Raw genomic sequence first — 18182 nt, forward strand, 5'->3', positions numbered from 1 at the left:
CCAACATATTCACTTATCCAACATTCTGCTGGCCCGTTTATGTTGGATAAGTGAGACTCTACTGTATGTACATATAATTTGTAAGACACTCTGAGTCCCCTTTGGGGTGAGAAGGGTGTGATACAAATGTAGTAAATAAATGCAGTAAATAAATAAATAATAAATAAATACATTTTAGACTTAAGGTCAAAGTCTGAAATGACTTGAAGGCACACAACAACAACAATAGCAACAACAACAACAATCCTAATTAACTTGACTATTTCATTGGCCAGAAGCAGGAGCACACTTCCCATTGAAATCCTGATAAATGTATGTTGGGTTAAAATTGTTTTTATTTTTAAATATTGTATTGTTCTTTCATTGTTCTTGTTCTTGTTGTTGTTTTTGCACTACCAATAAGACATGTGCAGTGTGCATCGGAATTTGTTTGTTTTTTTTTTTTTTCCAAATGATAATCCGGCCCCTCAACAGTCTGAAGGATTGTGGACCGGCCCTCGGCTTAAAAAGTTTGAGGACCCCCGATCTAGACACTAGACTCCTATTAATGCAGCCCAAAATCCCATTAGCTTTTTTATCCGCCTCATGACATTGTTGGTTCATGTTCCCTTTCCTCCCCATGAGGACTACAATATCTTTTTCACACATCCTGCTTTTGAGCCAGGCATCACCCCCATTTTTTAATTTTTTTGCCTAAGGAGATTATTTTGCATTTGTCCCTGTTGAAGTTCATTTTGTTAATATGGAAAAAGTTTCCATCTGGACGCAGTCCCTTCGGGTTTAATTTGTGGGGGGAAAGCAGGTTATAAATATGTATCGTTATTATTGTTGTCTTTATGAAGTCAAACGTGACACCCCCCCCCCCCCCCATAAAAGAGAGAATACTGCTGGAACATGGCCGTACAGTCCAGAAAACTCACAGCAATCCAGTGATTCCAGCCATGAAAGCCTTCGACAACACATAAATACACAATTTGCACACAATTTAAAATATACATGTATATAAACATTCAAACAAAATAGTTACTTTTATATGTGGACATTTGTAAAAGGGTTGTTGTTACAAAGCCCCCAGTCAGGTCTAACTTCTGGTGAGTTCCTATGTTTTCCTTGGCAAACATAGATAGTGTGACCTGGAAAGACCGGAAATTGAAGCCAGCTGGCAGCCGTTCACGACAATCCCAAAATTCTAGAAACTGCCAGAAGTTGCTAAAAGGAGAAAACAAAGGTAAAAATAATTTTCTTCAGCCCTTGGTATCCACTGGGGTTTTTGTTCCAGCTCACGCTGCGGAAACCAAAATCTATGGATGCTCAATTCCCATGATAGACAACGGCAGGGAGAAATGCCATGCCTTATATAAAATGGCATGTAAATGGAGCCTTCGGTGGTGCAGCGGATTAAACCACTGAGCTGCTGAACTTGTTGCCCAAAAGGTTGGTGGTTTGAATCCGGGGAGCAGGGTGAGCACCCGCTGTTAGCCCCAGCTTCTGCCAACCTAGCAGTTTGAAAACATGCAAAGGTGAGTAGATCAATAGGTACTGCTCTGGCAGGAAGCTAATGAAGCTCCATGTGGTCATGCTGACCAAATGATCTTGGAGGTGTCTATGGACAACGCCGGCTCTTTGGCTTAGAAATGGAGATGAGCACCAACCCCCAGAGTCTACAATTTCTACAACTGGAAAGATGGGCAAGGGAAATAAGAAAGAAATATAAGGGAGATAGAGAATGTCAAAGACAGAACGCCACAAGATCAAAGATAACAGAGTTTATTGGATAACAGAACTCAAAATGCCCGTAAAATACAAGGGCCAGGCAGTATTAGCCTTTAAAAGCAAAAAGGGGCAAGGAAAAACGTTCAAAAGATAAACCGGATTAAACCGGAGTTTAATCCGGGTAAAAACAAAACAGCTTGCTTCAGCCTGGGGATAAACAAAACAGAAGCCGGGGAACAAAGTGTTCAAAAGAATGCAATTAATTGGCAGCAGATTCCTCTCTGCTGCCAGCACTGTGCTTTGAGTAACGTGAGTCACTCCTCCACACAGCAGGCAAGATTTCCAATACACACAGATCAGCCGAGGATTGAAGCAGTAGAGTAGACCCAGTTCCTTTCCGTAGTTCAAGCCAGAAGCAGACGTTTGAAGATTCACCAAGTCCGAGTAGGGGGAAGTCAAGCCGTGGTCAGTTCAGTCCGAAATCCAAAGCAGGAGATGGCGTCCGTCAAGAAGACGACGGAAGGTCAAAGGTATCAGCACACGAAAACACACCAGTCTTCAGGAAAGCGTCCCACACAGATCCCAAGCGTTCGTCCAGATTACCTTGCCCAACGCAATTTGCAATTGCTCCCAAGCCTCATTTTATGCCAGTTACAAATCCTCATCACTATCAGCTGCCCTCCTTAACCCGGGCGTTTCCTCATCACTTTCCTCATCAGAGCTGGAACACCTCTGACTACGCCCCACAGCATCCCCAGCTGTGGATCCCGTCCCATCCCTCCAGCTTGTCCATGGGTCTAATCCTGAAGGTCCCCATTCATCTTCCATCCCATCATTGCCAGTGGCACCCAATTCCTCCCTCACCCGAGTCCAATCCATCTCATCCTCCTCCGAGCTAACCAGCCCCTCCTCCATTCTCTCCGTAAACCCCTCAAAAGACTCTTCGTCAGATGGTGCTGCAAAGATATCTCGCAGTCTCTTTCTTTCTCGCTCCTCGAGAGTATCTGACTCTCGAGCAGTCTTACGCCCACGTCTGCCAGTAACAGAGCCATGAGGCTCAATCATAACAGAGAACTTACAAAATTTGAGAAGATGATTAATCAAAGGGGGGGGGGGGAAGGGAAGGAAAAGAAAGAACTAAAGGTATAACAAGTGATATTTACAAATTGCTAATAGATAAAGAACAGGAGCAGGATCACCTTAAAGAAATGTGGCAATAAGGAAATACACCCTCAAATCTGGAAAGAAATGTGGAATATGCGTATATTAAAAAACATGATAAATTGACATGTAATATTAAAATTAAAAGAGGGTTATTAAAAGGAAAGGGGGAAAAACCTGTAAAAGAAACAATGCAATTTTGGAAATAAATATTGTAATTGGCTGGTCTGGGGTGAAGGGATAGCACTAGGTGAAGGGTAACAAAAGGTAAATAATATGAGTATGTGATATAGTTAAAGAGTGAAAATACGATAGGAGCTATGATATACATAACTCTGTATTGCAAATTTGTTAAAGAATGTATAAGTTTTAAGTAGTGAATATGTAAAATTCAAAATTTTTCAATAATTTAAATAAAAAACTTTTTAAAAAGAAAGAAATTGAGATGAGCACCAACCCCCAGAGTCGGAGACGACTAGATTTAATGTCAGGGGAAAACCTTTACGTTACCTATATAAAATGGCAAAAATCAAGGTTGGGAATTGAGCTATAAGAAGGGAAAGTGGAAAAACTCACTTCTCAAACACTCTTATCTGGTTTGGGAAGTAGAAAGTTTAAACTGGGAGATAGCCGTGCTTCTCTGTGTTCAAACTACCTAAAGAGCTAGACATATGGCCCAAACATGTGCAAACTTGGTCTCTCCAGGTGTTTTGGACTCCAACTCCCAGCATTCCTAACAGCTTCAGGCCCTGGGTTGTTGTATGTTTTCCGGGCTGTATGGCCATGTTCTAGAAGCATTCTCTCCTGACATTTCACCCACATCTATGGCAGGCATCTTCAGAGGTTGTGAGGTATGGAGAAACTAAGCAAGGAAGGTTTATATATATCTGTGGAAAGTCCAGGGTGAGAGAAGAACTCTTTGTCAGTTGGAGGCCAGTGTGAATGTTGTAATCCCCTTTATGAATCCCCTGTTTATGAATGTTGGTGTAAGTTAATAATTTTTTAATCTGATTTATAGTGTACTAGCTGTGCCCAGCCACGCATTGCTGTGGCGAAGTATGGTGGTATGGGAAATAAAGTATTGAGGAATTGGTGGTAGTTAAGGTAAAGGGTCCCCTGGGCTGAGTGGGTTGCTAGGAGACCAAGTGAGCGGAGCGTAGCCTTCTAACAGGCAGCAATTGGATAAAAACAATTATTATTCTCCCTCTAATTAGGACTTTATTTTTCTTTTCTTTTTGTTGTATCAACCTAGAGGCATGGATGAGGGATTGTGATGTCAATTTTCGAGGTTGTGGGGTGTTTACTTTTGTTGTTTTGTCCGCTGCCGTGATGCCATCACTCTTTTATATACAGTAGAGTCTCACTTATCCAACACTCGCTTATCCAACGTTCTGGATTATCCAACGCATTTTTGTAGACAATGTTTTCAATGCATCATGATATTTTGGTACTAAATCCATAAATACAGTAATTACTATATAGCATTACCATGAATTGAACTACTTTTTCTGTCAAATTTGTTGTATAACATGATGTTCTGGTGCTTAATTTGTAAAATCCTAACCTAATTTGATGTTTAATAGGCTTTTCCTTAATCCCTCCTTATTATCCAACATATTCGCTTATCCAACGCTCTGCTGGCCCGTTTATGTTGGATAAGTGAGACTCTACTGTATATAGATTGTATAATTTTTATATGTGTGTTTATTGTAAGCCGTCCTGAGTCCCCTCTCGGGTGGGAAGGGCGGGATATAAATGTTGTAATAAATATTGTAATAAATAATCACCTTATTTATTTATTTATTTATTTACAGTATTTATATTCCGCCCTTCTTTCTCACCCCGAAGGGGACTCAGGGCGGATCACATTACACATATAGGCAAACATTAAATGCCTTTTAACATAGAACAAAGACAAGACAAACATAGGCTCCGAGCAGCCTCGAACTCATGACCTCCTGGTCAGAGTGATTCATTGCAGCTGGTTGCAGCTGGCTTGCTCTCCAGCCTGCGCCACAGCTCGGGCCTGAAGCATTGAAAAGCTTCATCTCCTGGTTTTTCCTGCCTGGGGGCATCCTTTGTTCAGAGTCATTAGCTGCCCCTGGTTCGCATGTCTGGAACTCCTCTGTTTTCATAGTGCTGCTTCTTATTTACAGTTCTGGTTTTTTGAGTTTTTTTAAATACTGGTAGCCAGATTTTGTTCATTTTCATGGTTTCCTCCTTTCTGTTGAAGTTGTCCACCTGCTTGTAAATTTCAATGGCCCCTATGACTCTACAATTTCGGGGATAGTGGGCGTTGCAGTTCAAGACGTGAAAAAAGTTTAATTTTTTTTTCCAAAACTTTTGCAAACTTTTGCAAAAGAGAAAGCCAAGTTTTTGCCCGACTTCCATTGCCTTGTCCTCCTCTCCTGATGCCTTGCAGCCCCTTCCTTGACCACTAGCAATGTCCGGCCAATGGAAGAAGAAGAGTCCATTTGGGTCTGGACGTCAGGCAAGGCCAAAATCCCCGTCCCGGGCCGAGGAGGCGGGACTAAGGACAAGACGGACACTCTCCTGGGCGAATAGCAGCCTGATCAAAGCCATTGGGAAGGCGGGGCTGCCTTTTTTTCCGGGGTTTGGCAATTAAAATAAGGGGAAAAAAGAAAGAAAGCGAGCCTCCGAGGCAAGAAGCAGGAAAAGTCCTCTCATGGGTTTATAACTCTCAGCGTTGGGCTGGACTGGATGACCTCGAGGGGTCCCTTTCTGGCAAAGCGGGCAGCTTAAATCCCCGCCTCCTGCTAAAAGCATCGACCCACCTTCAGGCGGAAGGAGAAAGCCAGCCTTTTAACCGCAAGCCAACGCCCTTTGCGCCTTCCTGACACGCAGGTGGAAAGGCGGCGTTCACACGTGACGCGGCGCTGACACGGGTTTGCGGAACAGGACACTTCCTCTGTGGGAACAAGTAAGTTCTTTCACACTTTCCGACTCTGTCTTTAAGCCTTGCTGGATCCGAATGGGGCTGAAAATGCCTTTTAGTATAGACTTAGTGGATTTTATAATCTGGATTTTGATCTATGTCTTTATGGTTGTATGGATGTGGACTGGGCTGTGGCCAAGGAACATTGTCATGGATTCTCCTTAGGATTCTTCTTACATAAGTGTCTACTGATGGAACAGGACCAGCAATGGCATTTAATAACTTTCCAGATTTGTGTTTCTGTTTTGTTTTAAAGCCACAGACCAGAGGTCCTCAAACTTTTAAAGTGGAGGGCCGGTTCATGGTCACTCAAACTGTTGAGGGGCCGAATTATCATTTGAAATAAATATGAACAAATTCCTATGCACACTGCACATGTCTTATTTGTAGTGCAAAAAAACCCCAACAACATTTTATTTATTCATTTACTACATTTATCCCCCACCCTCTCTCACCCCAAAGGAGACTCAGAGCAACTTACAAGGTATATGTACATACAATATATTATATTATTAGCACAGCAAAAAATTAGCATTATATATTACTATATTGTACTATACCACTGTACTGTAATGTTATTAGTAATATTACATTTAATATATAATTAATATTATTATATTGTATTATTATTATTAGTATTATATTACATTATAATATTATTATCAATATTATGTGTATACACAATATATTATACTAGCTGTGCCCGGCCACGTGTTGCTGTGGCTTATGGTAATCAGATGGAATAGCAGTGAATAGCCTTGCAGCCTCAAAGCCTAGCTGTTTTCTTCTTATGCAAATCCTTGTTTGGTGAGCTGGAATACAATGGAATAGGCTTGCTGCTTGGAAGGCTGGGTACTTGTGAGCCTAAGTCTAAAACTGAGGGCAAGGGCCAGGTAAATGGCCTTGGAGGGCCGCATCCGGCCCCCGGGCCTTAGTTTGGGGACCCCTGCCACAGACACAAACAGTCCTGCATGGCAGTGGGTGGGCTGGATGATCTCTAGGGGACCCAATTTTATTCTCTGGTTCTGCAAAATGAATGCAGTTGGGCCCCACTTGAAACTGCGAATGGATAATAATAATAATAATAATAATAATAATAATAATAATAATAATAATAATAATAATAATTAATAGAAGACAACTCCCTGGACTACATAGCATTGACCATGTAATACATAAATAAAGTTTTATATTATTATTATTATTATTATTATTATTATTATTATATAAAACTTTATTTATATATTATATGGTCAATGGGAGTTGTAGTTCTGCAAGGTCAAAAGATTGCTGTAGCCAAACTACAACTCCCTGGACTCCATAGCATTGACCATATAATATATAAATAAAGTTTTATATAATAATAATAATGATAATAATAATAATAATAATAATAATAATAATAACTAATAGACTACAACTCCCTGGACTACATAGCATTGACCATGTAATACATAAAGTTTTTATATTATTATTATTATCATTATTATTATTATTATTATATAAAACTTTATTTATATATTATATGGTCAATGCTATGGAGTCCAGGGAGTTGTAGTTTGGCTACAGCAATCTTTTGACCTTGCAGAACTACAACTCCCATTGACCATATAATATATAAATAAAGTTTTATATTATTATTATTATTATATAAAACTTTATTTATATATTATATGGTCAATGCTATGGAGCCCAGGGAGTTGTAGTTTGGCTACAGCAATCTTTTGACCTTGCAGAACTACAACTCCCATTGACCATATAATATATAAATAAAGTTTTATATTATTATTATTATTATTATTATTATATAAAACTTTATTTATATATTATATGGTCAATGCTATGGAGTCCAGGGAGTTGTAGTTTGGCTACAGCAATCTTTTGACCTTGCAGAACTACAACTCCCATTGACCATATAATATATAAATAAAGTTTTATATTATTATTATTATTATATAAAACTTTATTTATATATTATATGGTCAATGCTATGGAGCCCAGGGAGTTGTAGTTTGGCTACAGCAATCTTTTGACCTTGCAGAACTACAACTCCCATTGACCATATAATATATAAATAAAGTTTTATATTATTATTATTATTATTATTATTATATAAAACTTTATTTATATATTATATGGTCAATGCTATGGAGTCCAGGGAGTTGTAGTTTGGCTACAGCAATCTTTTGACCTTGCAGAACTACAACTCCCATTGACCATATAATATATAAATAAAGTTTTATATTATTATTATTATTATATAAAACTTTATTTATATATTATATGGTCAATGCTATGGAGCCCAGGGAGTTGTAGTTTGGCTACAGCAATCTTTTGACCTTGCAGAACTACAACTCCCATTGACCATATAATATATAAATAAAGTTTTATATTATTATTATTATTATTATTATTATTATTATTATTATTATTATATAAAACTTTATTTATATATTATATGGTCAATGCTATGGAGTCCAGGGAGTTGTAGTTTGGCTACAGCAATCTTTTGACCTTGCAGAACTACAACTCCCATTGACCATATAATATATAAATAAAGTTTTATATTATTATTATTATTATATAAAACTTTATTTATATATTATATGGTCAATGCTATGGAGTCCAGGGAGTTGTAGTTTGGCTACAGCAATCTTTTGACCTTGCAGAACTACAACTCCCATTGACCATATAATATATAAATAAAGTTTTATATTATTATTATTATTATTATTATTATTATTATATAAAACTTTATTTATATATTATATGGTCAATGCTATGGAGTCCAGGGAGTTGTAGTTTGGCTACAGCAATCTTTTGACCTTGCAGAACTACAACTCCCATTGACCATATAATATATAAATAAAGTTTTATATTATTATTATTATTATATAAAACTTTATTTATATATTATATGGTCAATGCTATGGAGTCCAGGGAGTTGTAGTTTGGCTACAGCAATCTTTTGACCTTGCAGAACTACAACTCCCATTGACCATATAATATATAAATAAAGTTTTATATTATTATTATTATTATTATATAAAACTTTATTTATATATTATATGGTCAATGCTATGGAGCCCAGGGAGTTGTAGTTTGACTACAGCAATCTTTTGACCTTGCAGAGCTACAACTCCCAATATTCCATAGCATTGAGTATTAACAATTCAACTGCATTCGTTCTATGGTGCAAAATGTACTCCTGGTCCTTGATTCTGTCTTGATTTACTATTATTGTTGTAAAATAATTATATTATTATTATTATTGACTTTATTTGTATCCTTTTGGCAATTGCAAGAATGAAGCTATGTGTGGATATAGTATTATTATTAACTGACTTCATTTGGATCCTTTTGCAATTACATGAGTGAAGCTATGAATAGATATTATATTATTATTAATTGCCTTTATTTGTATCCTTTTGCAATTGCATGAGTGAAGCTATGAGCAGATATTATTATTATTATTATTATTATTATTATTATTATTATTATTATTAGTTGCCTTTATTTTTATGAGTTACATTGTAATCTCATGCTAGTAGTCAATGTAACCTCTTTGAAAAGTTTCTTCCCAAGAAGACTTACTTGGATAGACCACACTGCAACACTCTTTTTGTTAAGCTGCATCTACACTGTGGACTTAATTCAGTTTTGGCACCGCCTTAACTTCCATGGCCTACTAGGGGAGTTGCCATTTGTAGTTGCCATTTGTAGTGAGGCACTTGCACTACTTGGGCAGAGAAGGCTTTGCAAGACCTTGCAAAACTACCAACTCCAAGGATTCCATAGCATTGAGCCCTGGGGGTTAAACTGCATTAATTCTGCAGTGTAGACGCACCCCGGTTCCAAGACAGGTTGAAATTTGGTTTCACCTCCAATGACCTTGGATGGGCACTTTCCAGCCTGAGGGTTGCATCACTTTTTGCATTTCCTGAGCCTGCAACTCCCATAATATTTATTATCATCATCATTATTGAACATGTTTTAATTGTTTTTATGTTGTTGTTGTTGTATGCTTTTTCTTGATGTATTTATGGCTGTGTTTGGATTTGTTTTTACTGTTGCATTTTTATATTGTTTGGGCATGGCCCCTTTGTAAGCCGCCCGGAGTCCCCTTGGGGAGATGGGGCGGGATATAAGAATAAAGTATTATTATTATTATTATTATTATTATTATTATTATTATTATATTTATTTATAGTCCCCTTTTTCTCTCCACAAGGAGACTTTCCCTGAGGCCTGGCTACCTTTTTAAATGGCATGAGTAATGCTATAAGCAGATATTATATTAATATTATTATTAATTGACTTTATTTGTATCCTTTTGCAATGGCATGAGTGAAGCTATGAGTGAATATAATATTATTGATTGACTTTATTTGTATCCTTTTGCAATGGCATGAGTGAAGATATGTATGGATATTGTATTATTATCAACTAACATCATTTGTATTATTTTGCAATTGTATGAGTGAAGCTATGAGTAGATATTATATTATTATTAATTGATTGTTTGTATCCTTTGCAATTGCATGAGTGAAGCTATGAGTGGATATATTATTATTATTATTATTATTATTATTATTATTATTATTAAATGCCTTTATTTTTATCCTTTTGCAATTGCTTGAGTGAAGCTATGAGCAGATATTTTATTATTATTAACTGACTTTATTTGTATCCTTTGGCAGTTGCAAGAGTGACACTACGAGCAGATATTCTATTATTATTATTATTATTATTATTATTATTATTAGTTGTTGCCTTTATTTTTATCCTTTTGCAATTGCATGAGTAAAGCTATGAGTGAATATAATATTATTGATTGACTTCAATTATTATTATTAATAATAATATCTGCTGATAGCTTCACTCATGCAATTGCAAAAGGATATAAATAAAGTCAATCAATAATATTATATTCACTCATAGCTTTACTCATGCAATTGCAAAAGGATAAAAATTATTTGTACCCTTTGCAATTGCATGAGTGAAGCTTTCAGTAGATATTATATTATTATTATTATTATTAATTGACTTTATGTGTATTCTGCCTTTTGGGAAAATTTAATTAGGAAAAGCAGAATTTTTATTTGGGAAGCAGTGTCCTTATAGCTTTCCAACAGAACTATAGGGATTTGTGCAATTTTAATTTGTAATTATCAATATAATATTTTTTTTTATTTTCCATGACACACAAGATTTCATTATTTTGTATATGTGTGTGTTTTTTGCTCCAATTTAATTGCATTGTGTCATGTTTGCTGTTACTGAGTCCCTATATCAGTAGAAAAGTTAGATAAATTTCTTTCCAGTAAATAAGATAAAACAAATAAATAGTCCTTCAGACGGTTGAACAATAGCTCCCATAATTTGGAAATAAACTCTATTTAAATGCATATTTCACTGTCAATTTCTCGCTTGTGTTGTGACCATGTTCGAAGGTGGCACAGTTTTCAGATTGCAAAAGGAAACGAATGGTTTTTAATCTGGTTGGCATTTGGCAAATATTGCCATAAGGCAGAATGGAAAAGGCATGTTGCAACCTGTGTTGTATTTATTTTAAAGCATAAACTAGTCTTATGCAAAAGGAAAATTAAAAGGGCTTAAGGAAGGAGGAAAAGACAGAGTTGGACAAAAGTTATTTTTTGGAATTTCCCAGGAACAGCATCATCATCATTGCAGTATTATTATTATTATTAGTAGTAGTAGTATTACCATCATCCCAATCAAGACACCAAATGGCTCGCAAAACGTTAAAAAGCACTCCACAACATACATACCAATTTTCAAATAGAATTCAACAAACCGGTCCATTGAAATCCCTTAAATCCCTTGAGATAAGTAATGTTTATAAAACCACCTTCAGGCTCTATGTATAAAGTGCATTTGAAACAAACAAATTTCTTGTGTAGACTTGAGTCCTGTCTCATTATGTCCATATTTGCATGCAAAATGGGTTGTTCCAAGTCCAAACAGTTCTGGACCCAGCATTTTGGATACAAGGGAGACTCAATCTCTAGGCAGCATTTTTAAAATAATGTTGTGCATGAAATAAAGTTGATGCACACTAAAAAAAGCAAAAGCGGTCTATTCTAACTCTAGGTGCCCATTTATACCAGGCATGGACAAACTTTGGCCCTCCAGGTGTTTTGGATTTCAACTTCCATAATCCTTGCAGACAGCCAATTTTCTCATACCAGAAGTGACTGTCATGGAGCCAGATCCCAGGGCTGAATTTCCAAGCCCTGAATCTGACTTCATAACATAAAACAACCCTGCAAGCACCTGGCGGGAGGAGATAAAATGAGCCTGGGAACTCAGAGTTGAAAGTATAAACAATTATAATTGCTGTAGTGTGTGGGAATAGAAATCATGGTAGAAATGTGATCCCGAAGGTGGGGTTTGATGGTGATATTTGCGTGTGATATTACGTTGCATCAGAAGTGATAAAATTAGATGTATGTAAACATTAGGTCATTCTCGACTTTTCCAAAGTCATGTATTCTTCAATAAAGATTGAATTTGAGAGCAGCTATCTTTGATCTGCGTTCAGACTGGTCCTTTGAAGTGAGCCTGACATTAAAGTCGAGAATCCATTTCTCACCCTCCTGCGGAATTCGCAGTGAAGTGATAATGAGTGAAGAAGGAGATCAAAGCCCAAATGGGGCAGAGAGGCCTTTGCAAGGGGCCCGGCCGAAGAGAGAAGAAACGCTGCAAGCCATAGCTTCCTCTACGGGGTACCCCAGGCCGAACGGCGTGACCCAGAGAATTCCCAGGGGAGGAAGAGGCGTCTCTGCGGCTGCAGAAACCAGTTGGGGATCTGGAGGAAGTATGCCGGAGACCGTGGCCCTGCGGTTATCCATCCTGGAAACTAATTTATCCAGGCTGTCGGAAACCGTGGGGAGATTGGTGCCATTATTGGAAGAGAATCTCCAAAAGGAGCCCAGCCGATATGGCGCCGAGAGAGAACCAAGTAAAGAAGGAGATTGGAGCCAGAGGGGCCAGCGAGCGTCAACGCAGAGTCCCGTGGCGGCAAGGGACGAGGGAGATGAGGAATACTGGCGGGAGCTGGAGTTCCGGGACAGAATGGCGCGAGAAGTGGAGCGTCAGCGAGCCCTGGGAACTCTGAGGCCGCCATCTCCAACAGAGCTCCCAACCCCCCGAATGGGCGTCGGGGTGGAAAGGCCACTGGGGCCAGGGATCGGGTCCAGTGGATTAGCAGACGAAGGCGGAGAGGAGCGGGGGATCCAGGAAGAGGAGGAGGATGTGCCGTACGACGAGGAAAGGCGAGATGAGGGGGCTACAGCAAGGCCAGTATGCGGATGGGCGGAAGAGCCGACAGCGGCGGCAGACTTTCGGGAGCCGCGCAGAATGACCACCGGAGTGGGGCGCGGCGTGTTCCAAGGAGCCGCCCGAGGAAACCTGATGCAACCCTTCCCCATGCCTCCCAGACAGCATCAACGGGCTGCAGAATGGATGCCTAGAAGGGAAGATCTCAAACTAGAATACGGAGGGGAATCAGATGAACTGAACTTTTTTCTAATTAGCATCAGAGGATACATGGAAGACAATGCACACACATTCCCCTCCGAGGCAAGCAGGGTTCGAGCCATCGGCAACACACTAAAGCGAGGAGCAGCCAGCTGGTATGTGCAGCTTCATGCCAGACGCGACCCATGCCTGAGGTCAGTGCCCCGCTTCCTCGCCGCACTGGAAAACCGGTTCAGAGACCGGCTAGAGCAATTGAGGGCTCGAGACCAGCTGAAAGGAATAAAGCAGAGGGACAAAACGGTGCCCGAGTACGCAGAGGAATTCCTTCACCTCGCGGAAAGGGTACCAGAATGGTCTGAAGTGACCAAAGTGGAGTTATTTAAAGAGGGACTGCGCCCCGAGATTTTCAGCTGGGCAGCGCACAGAGACGACCCCGAAACGCTCCAGGGATGGATTCAACTAGCGGGGCGCGTCGAATCCACCCTGGCCCAAGTAAAGCGCTTCAGGAGCGGCAGCGGCCAGCAAAGACCGGTGGCGAGGGGTCGAGGAGAAACGAGGAAGCAGGAAAGACCCGGAGGGAGGCCGGGGATTCCCTCCAGAGGAGACGACAACAAACCTAAACCGGGATGCTTTGTATGTGGGAAGACGGGCCATCGAGCAGCAGAATGCTGGGCCCGGAAGGGGGAGCCGCCAAAAGCCCCAAAGCCCAAGCCAGCAACCGGGAGGCGCGCGGAAGAGGAGGTGCAGGCCCCAGAATCTTCAGAAAAACTGGTGAGTCGGGACAACCGCATGATAGTAGTGCCAATCTGCCTCTCAGGGCTAGAAAATCGGGCCACCTGCAAGGCATTTGTGGATTGTGGGTGTTCTAGAAATATTATAACCCCGGAGTTAGCAGGAGCGCTGAAATGCCAGCAGATGGCGCTTGACTCCCCAATTGCATTTTCGCAGCTAGATGGATCAGTCGCTGCTGGGGAAGTATCTACAAAGGAAATACGAGGAATCCCATGTAAAATAGGCAAATGGGAAGGAAGAATATCCTTTGTGATAGCCCCTATTGCCACATACCACGTAATATTAGGGATACCATGGCTCGAACAGGCAAATCCTGAAGTAGATTGGAGAGGAAAAAGCCTAGCATTCAAAGAACAGCAGATGCAATGGGAGATAAGCAAGATTGCAGAAGAGGAGGACGAGGAAGATGAAGCAGGGGAAATCGACCCACAGCTATTGCCACCTGAATACAGGGACTTTGTGGATGTTTTCAATCAGAAAGAGGCCAGTAAATTGCCTCCCAAAAGGAATATAGAAGTAGAAATTGAAATAACCCCAGGAGCAAACTTACCCAAACCAAAAGTGTATCCCATGTCTGTGCAGGAGAAGGAGGAATTGAGGAAATACATTGATAAAAACCTGGCGCGAGGCTTCATTAAGCCATCCAATTCTCCTCTCGGGGCCCCAGTGTTATTTAGGAGAAAGAAAGACAACTCCCTAAGATTGTGCATTGATTATCGAAATTTAAACGCAATTACTAAGGACAATAAATACCCTATGCCCTTAGTCAAGGATTTAATTACCGTATTGAAGAAAGGGAGCATATTTACTAAACTGGATTTAATTGAAGCGTATCATAAATTAAGGATCAAACCGGAGGATACTTGGAAAACTGCATTTTCCTGCGCATTCGGCCATTTTGAATACGAAATTTTGCCTTTCGGGTTAAAAAACGGAGGCGGCTGCTTTATGCAGCTTATAAATGAAATACTACACCCGTTATTGTACAGAGGGGTATTCATATTTCTTGATGATATCTTGATTGTAACTGAAGATAAGGAAAAGCACGTAAAATTGGTCCGGGAAGTTTTGCAGAGACTAAGAGAAGCAAAGCTGTACGCAAAACTGTCCAAATGTGAATTCAATAAAACTCAAATTGACTTTCTGGGGTATCGGATATCTCCAGAAGGGTTAGCTATGGATCCAGCTAAAGTAGCAGATGTGAAAGAATGGGGAGTGCCTCAAACAAGGAGGCAATTACAATCATTTCTGGGGTTTGCAAATTTTTACAGACCCTTCATAAAAGGTTTCGCGCAAATAACCGCACCCCTTACAGAACTTTTAAAAACAAAAGGGAAAGGGGAGACAGCAAAAGTGAAAGCTCCTGGCGCCAAACTGAGTTGGACGCCAGAATGCCAAAAGGCATTCGAAACCTTAAAAGAATGCTTCACTGAAGGACCCATCCTAAAACACCCCGATATCAGGAGCCCTTTCATAATCCATTGCGATGCCTCAGACTGTGCGTATGGGGCAGTACTATTGCAAAAAGATCAAAATGGGAACTTAAAACCCTGTGGATATTTGTCACGGAAGTTCAGCGAAACTGAAAAAAGTTGGCCAATATGGGAAAAAGAGGCATTAGCCATATTAAAAGCCTTAGAATGCTGGCGACACTTCCTCGAAGGAAGCGGAATCCCATTTGAAATTTGGTCTGACCATAAGAACCTACAGTATTTAAAGTCTCCTAGAAAATTGTCCCCCAAACAAATTAGATGGGCGCAATACTTCAGCAGATTCGATTTCCAATTAAAGTTTTTTCAAGGGAAGCAGAACGTCTTGGCAGATGCTCTTTCACGCATGCCTCAACACGAAGGCATAACCACAGCAAAAGAGGGGACAATATTCTCTGACAAACAATGGGGCTTAGCTGTCAGGACAAGAGCACAAACCCAAAAGGAGGACACGGCTTTTGTTGAACTCGGCGGGGAAGAAAACTGGGGAAATGAACTTAAACAGTCTTATGAAGGAGATCAATGGATCGCGTCCAACGCAGAAAAGGGGGAACAGAAGGGGGGATTTTGGTTTGTAAACAAGAAACTGTATATCCCAGCAATATTAAGGATTAAGATTCTGCATCGTTTTCACAACAACCAGAGCGCTGGTCATACAGGAATTACAAAAACAACAAAGGCAATAGTAAAACATTGTTGGTGGCCAGGGATGAGGAAGGACATAAAGAATCATGTTGTTCAATGTGATGATTGTGCCAGAAATAAATCGGGAGGAGGGAAGCCTATGGGATTGTTACAAACAGTAGCGGAACCTACCAGACCTTGGGAATGTGTAGCTATGGACTTTGTGGGAGAACTGCCGGTTAGCAAAGGACATCGTTATATTTGGACAGTATTAGACCTGTTTTCTAAACAGGCTCACTTTATAGCGCTGACGAAACTACCATCGGCTGAGAAACTAGCTGAATTGTACATAAATCATATTTACAAACTACATGGATGTCCCAGTAGAGTAGTCAGTGACAGAGGAGTACAGTTCACAGCAAAATTTTGGGAAAAATTCTTGGAAATGCTAGGAGCAGAAAGGAGTCTAAGTTCTGCTTTTCACCCCATGACAAACGGGGCGGTAGAACGTACTCAGCAAACGCTTGGGCAGTTCCTTCGAATGTACTCTAACTTGAGACAAAATGACTGGTCTAGGTGGTTGGCTTTTGCGGAACTAGCCTTTAATTCAACTATACATTCAGCAACAAATAAAACCCCCTTTGAAGTAGTTTACGGGTATGAAATACAGCCTTTACCCCAGTTGCCAAGGTGGACAGAAAATGAGGAAACAGAGGCAGGGAAGTGGAAAACGCAAATGCTAGAATGTTGGAGTCAAGTGACTGCATCCTTAAAGGAAGCACACAAAAAGTATAAAGCGTTCGCAGACAGAAAGAGGGTGGAAGGCGATAAATTAAATAAAGGAGATCTAGTGTGGTTAAGTACCCAAAACATCAAATTGGGGCTACCTTCAAGAAAACTGGGCCCCAAATATATTGGACCATTCAGAATACAGGGTGTTATCAATGAAGTGACTTTCCAGTTGGCATTGCCAAAAAGTTTAGGGAAAATACACCCAGTATTCCATCGCAGCTTACTGAAAAAGTATATGGGGACTTTGGACAAAATGGACACATAGAGTTATTGTTTGATTTGTTTCAGAACTATGATGAAAGAAGAACCGAAGAGGAGGACGAAGAAAACGAGGGCGCCATGTCATGGAGCCAGATCCCAGGGCTGAATTTCCAAGCCCTGAATCTGACTTCATAACATAAAACAACCCTGCAAGCACCTGGCGGGAGGAGATAAAATGAGCCTGGGAACTCAGAGTTGAAAGTATAAACAATTATAATTGCTGTAGTGTGTGGGAATAGAAATCATGGTAGAAATGTGATCCCGAAGGTGGGGTTTGATGATGATATTTGCGTGTGATATTACGTTGCATCAGAAGTGATAAAATTAGATGTATGTAAACATTAGGTCATTCTCGACTTTTCCAAAGTCATGTATTCTTCAATAAAGATTGAATTTGAGAGCAGCTATCTTTGATCTGCGTTCAGACTGGTCCTTTGAAGTGAGCCTGACAGTGACATGCAGTTTCTCAAGTTGCTCCTGAGACACACACAAAAAGATAGAACCAGTTAAAGGTAAAGGTAAAGGTGTAGTTGTGCCCGACTCTGGGGGTTGGTGCATTTCTAAGCTGAAGAGCCGGCGTTGTCCATAGACACCTCCAAGGTCATGTGGCCGGCATGACTGCGTGGAGCGCTGTTACCTTCCCGCCAGAGCGGGTACCTATTGATCTACTCACATTTGCATGTTTTTGAACTGCGAGGTTGGCAGGAGCTGGGGCTAACAGCAGGTGCTCATTCCGCTCCCGGGATTTGAACCTGGGACCTTTCGGTCTGCAAGTTCAGCAGCTCAGCGCTTTAACACACTGAGCCACCAGGGGCCCCTACAACCAATTAGGAGACGACATTTATAACCCAGGAACATTTTTTTTTGTTACATAGTGTTATAGATGCACC

At 40.2% G+C, this 18182-nt stretch overlaps 1 protein-coding gene across 1 annotated transcript in view; it reads left to right on the forward strand.

Moving 5' to 3' along the window:
* The first annotated feature begins 5498 nt into the window (after positions 1-5498).
* Positions 5499-18182, forward strand: part of pygl (glycogen phosphorylase L) — a 107040-nt gene continuing 94356 nt past the window's right edge. The window contains exon 1 of the mRNA XM_062968698.1: positions 5499-5815. The gene's annotated coding sequence lies outside the window, so the exon portion shown is untranslated. The remainder of the gene's footprint in view (positions 5816-18182) is intronic.

Source organism: Anolis carolinensis, chromosome 1, assembly GCF_035594765.1.
Source record: "Anolis carolinensis isolate JA03-04 chromosome 1, rAnoCar3.1.pri, whole genome shotgun sequence".
In the NCBI taxonomy this organism is placed as follows: Eukaryota; Metazoa; Chordata; class Lepidosauria; order Squamata; family Dactyloidae; genus Anolis; species Anolis carolinensis.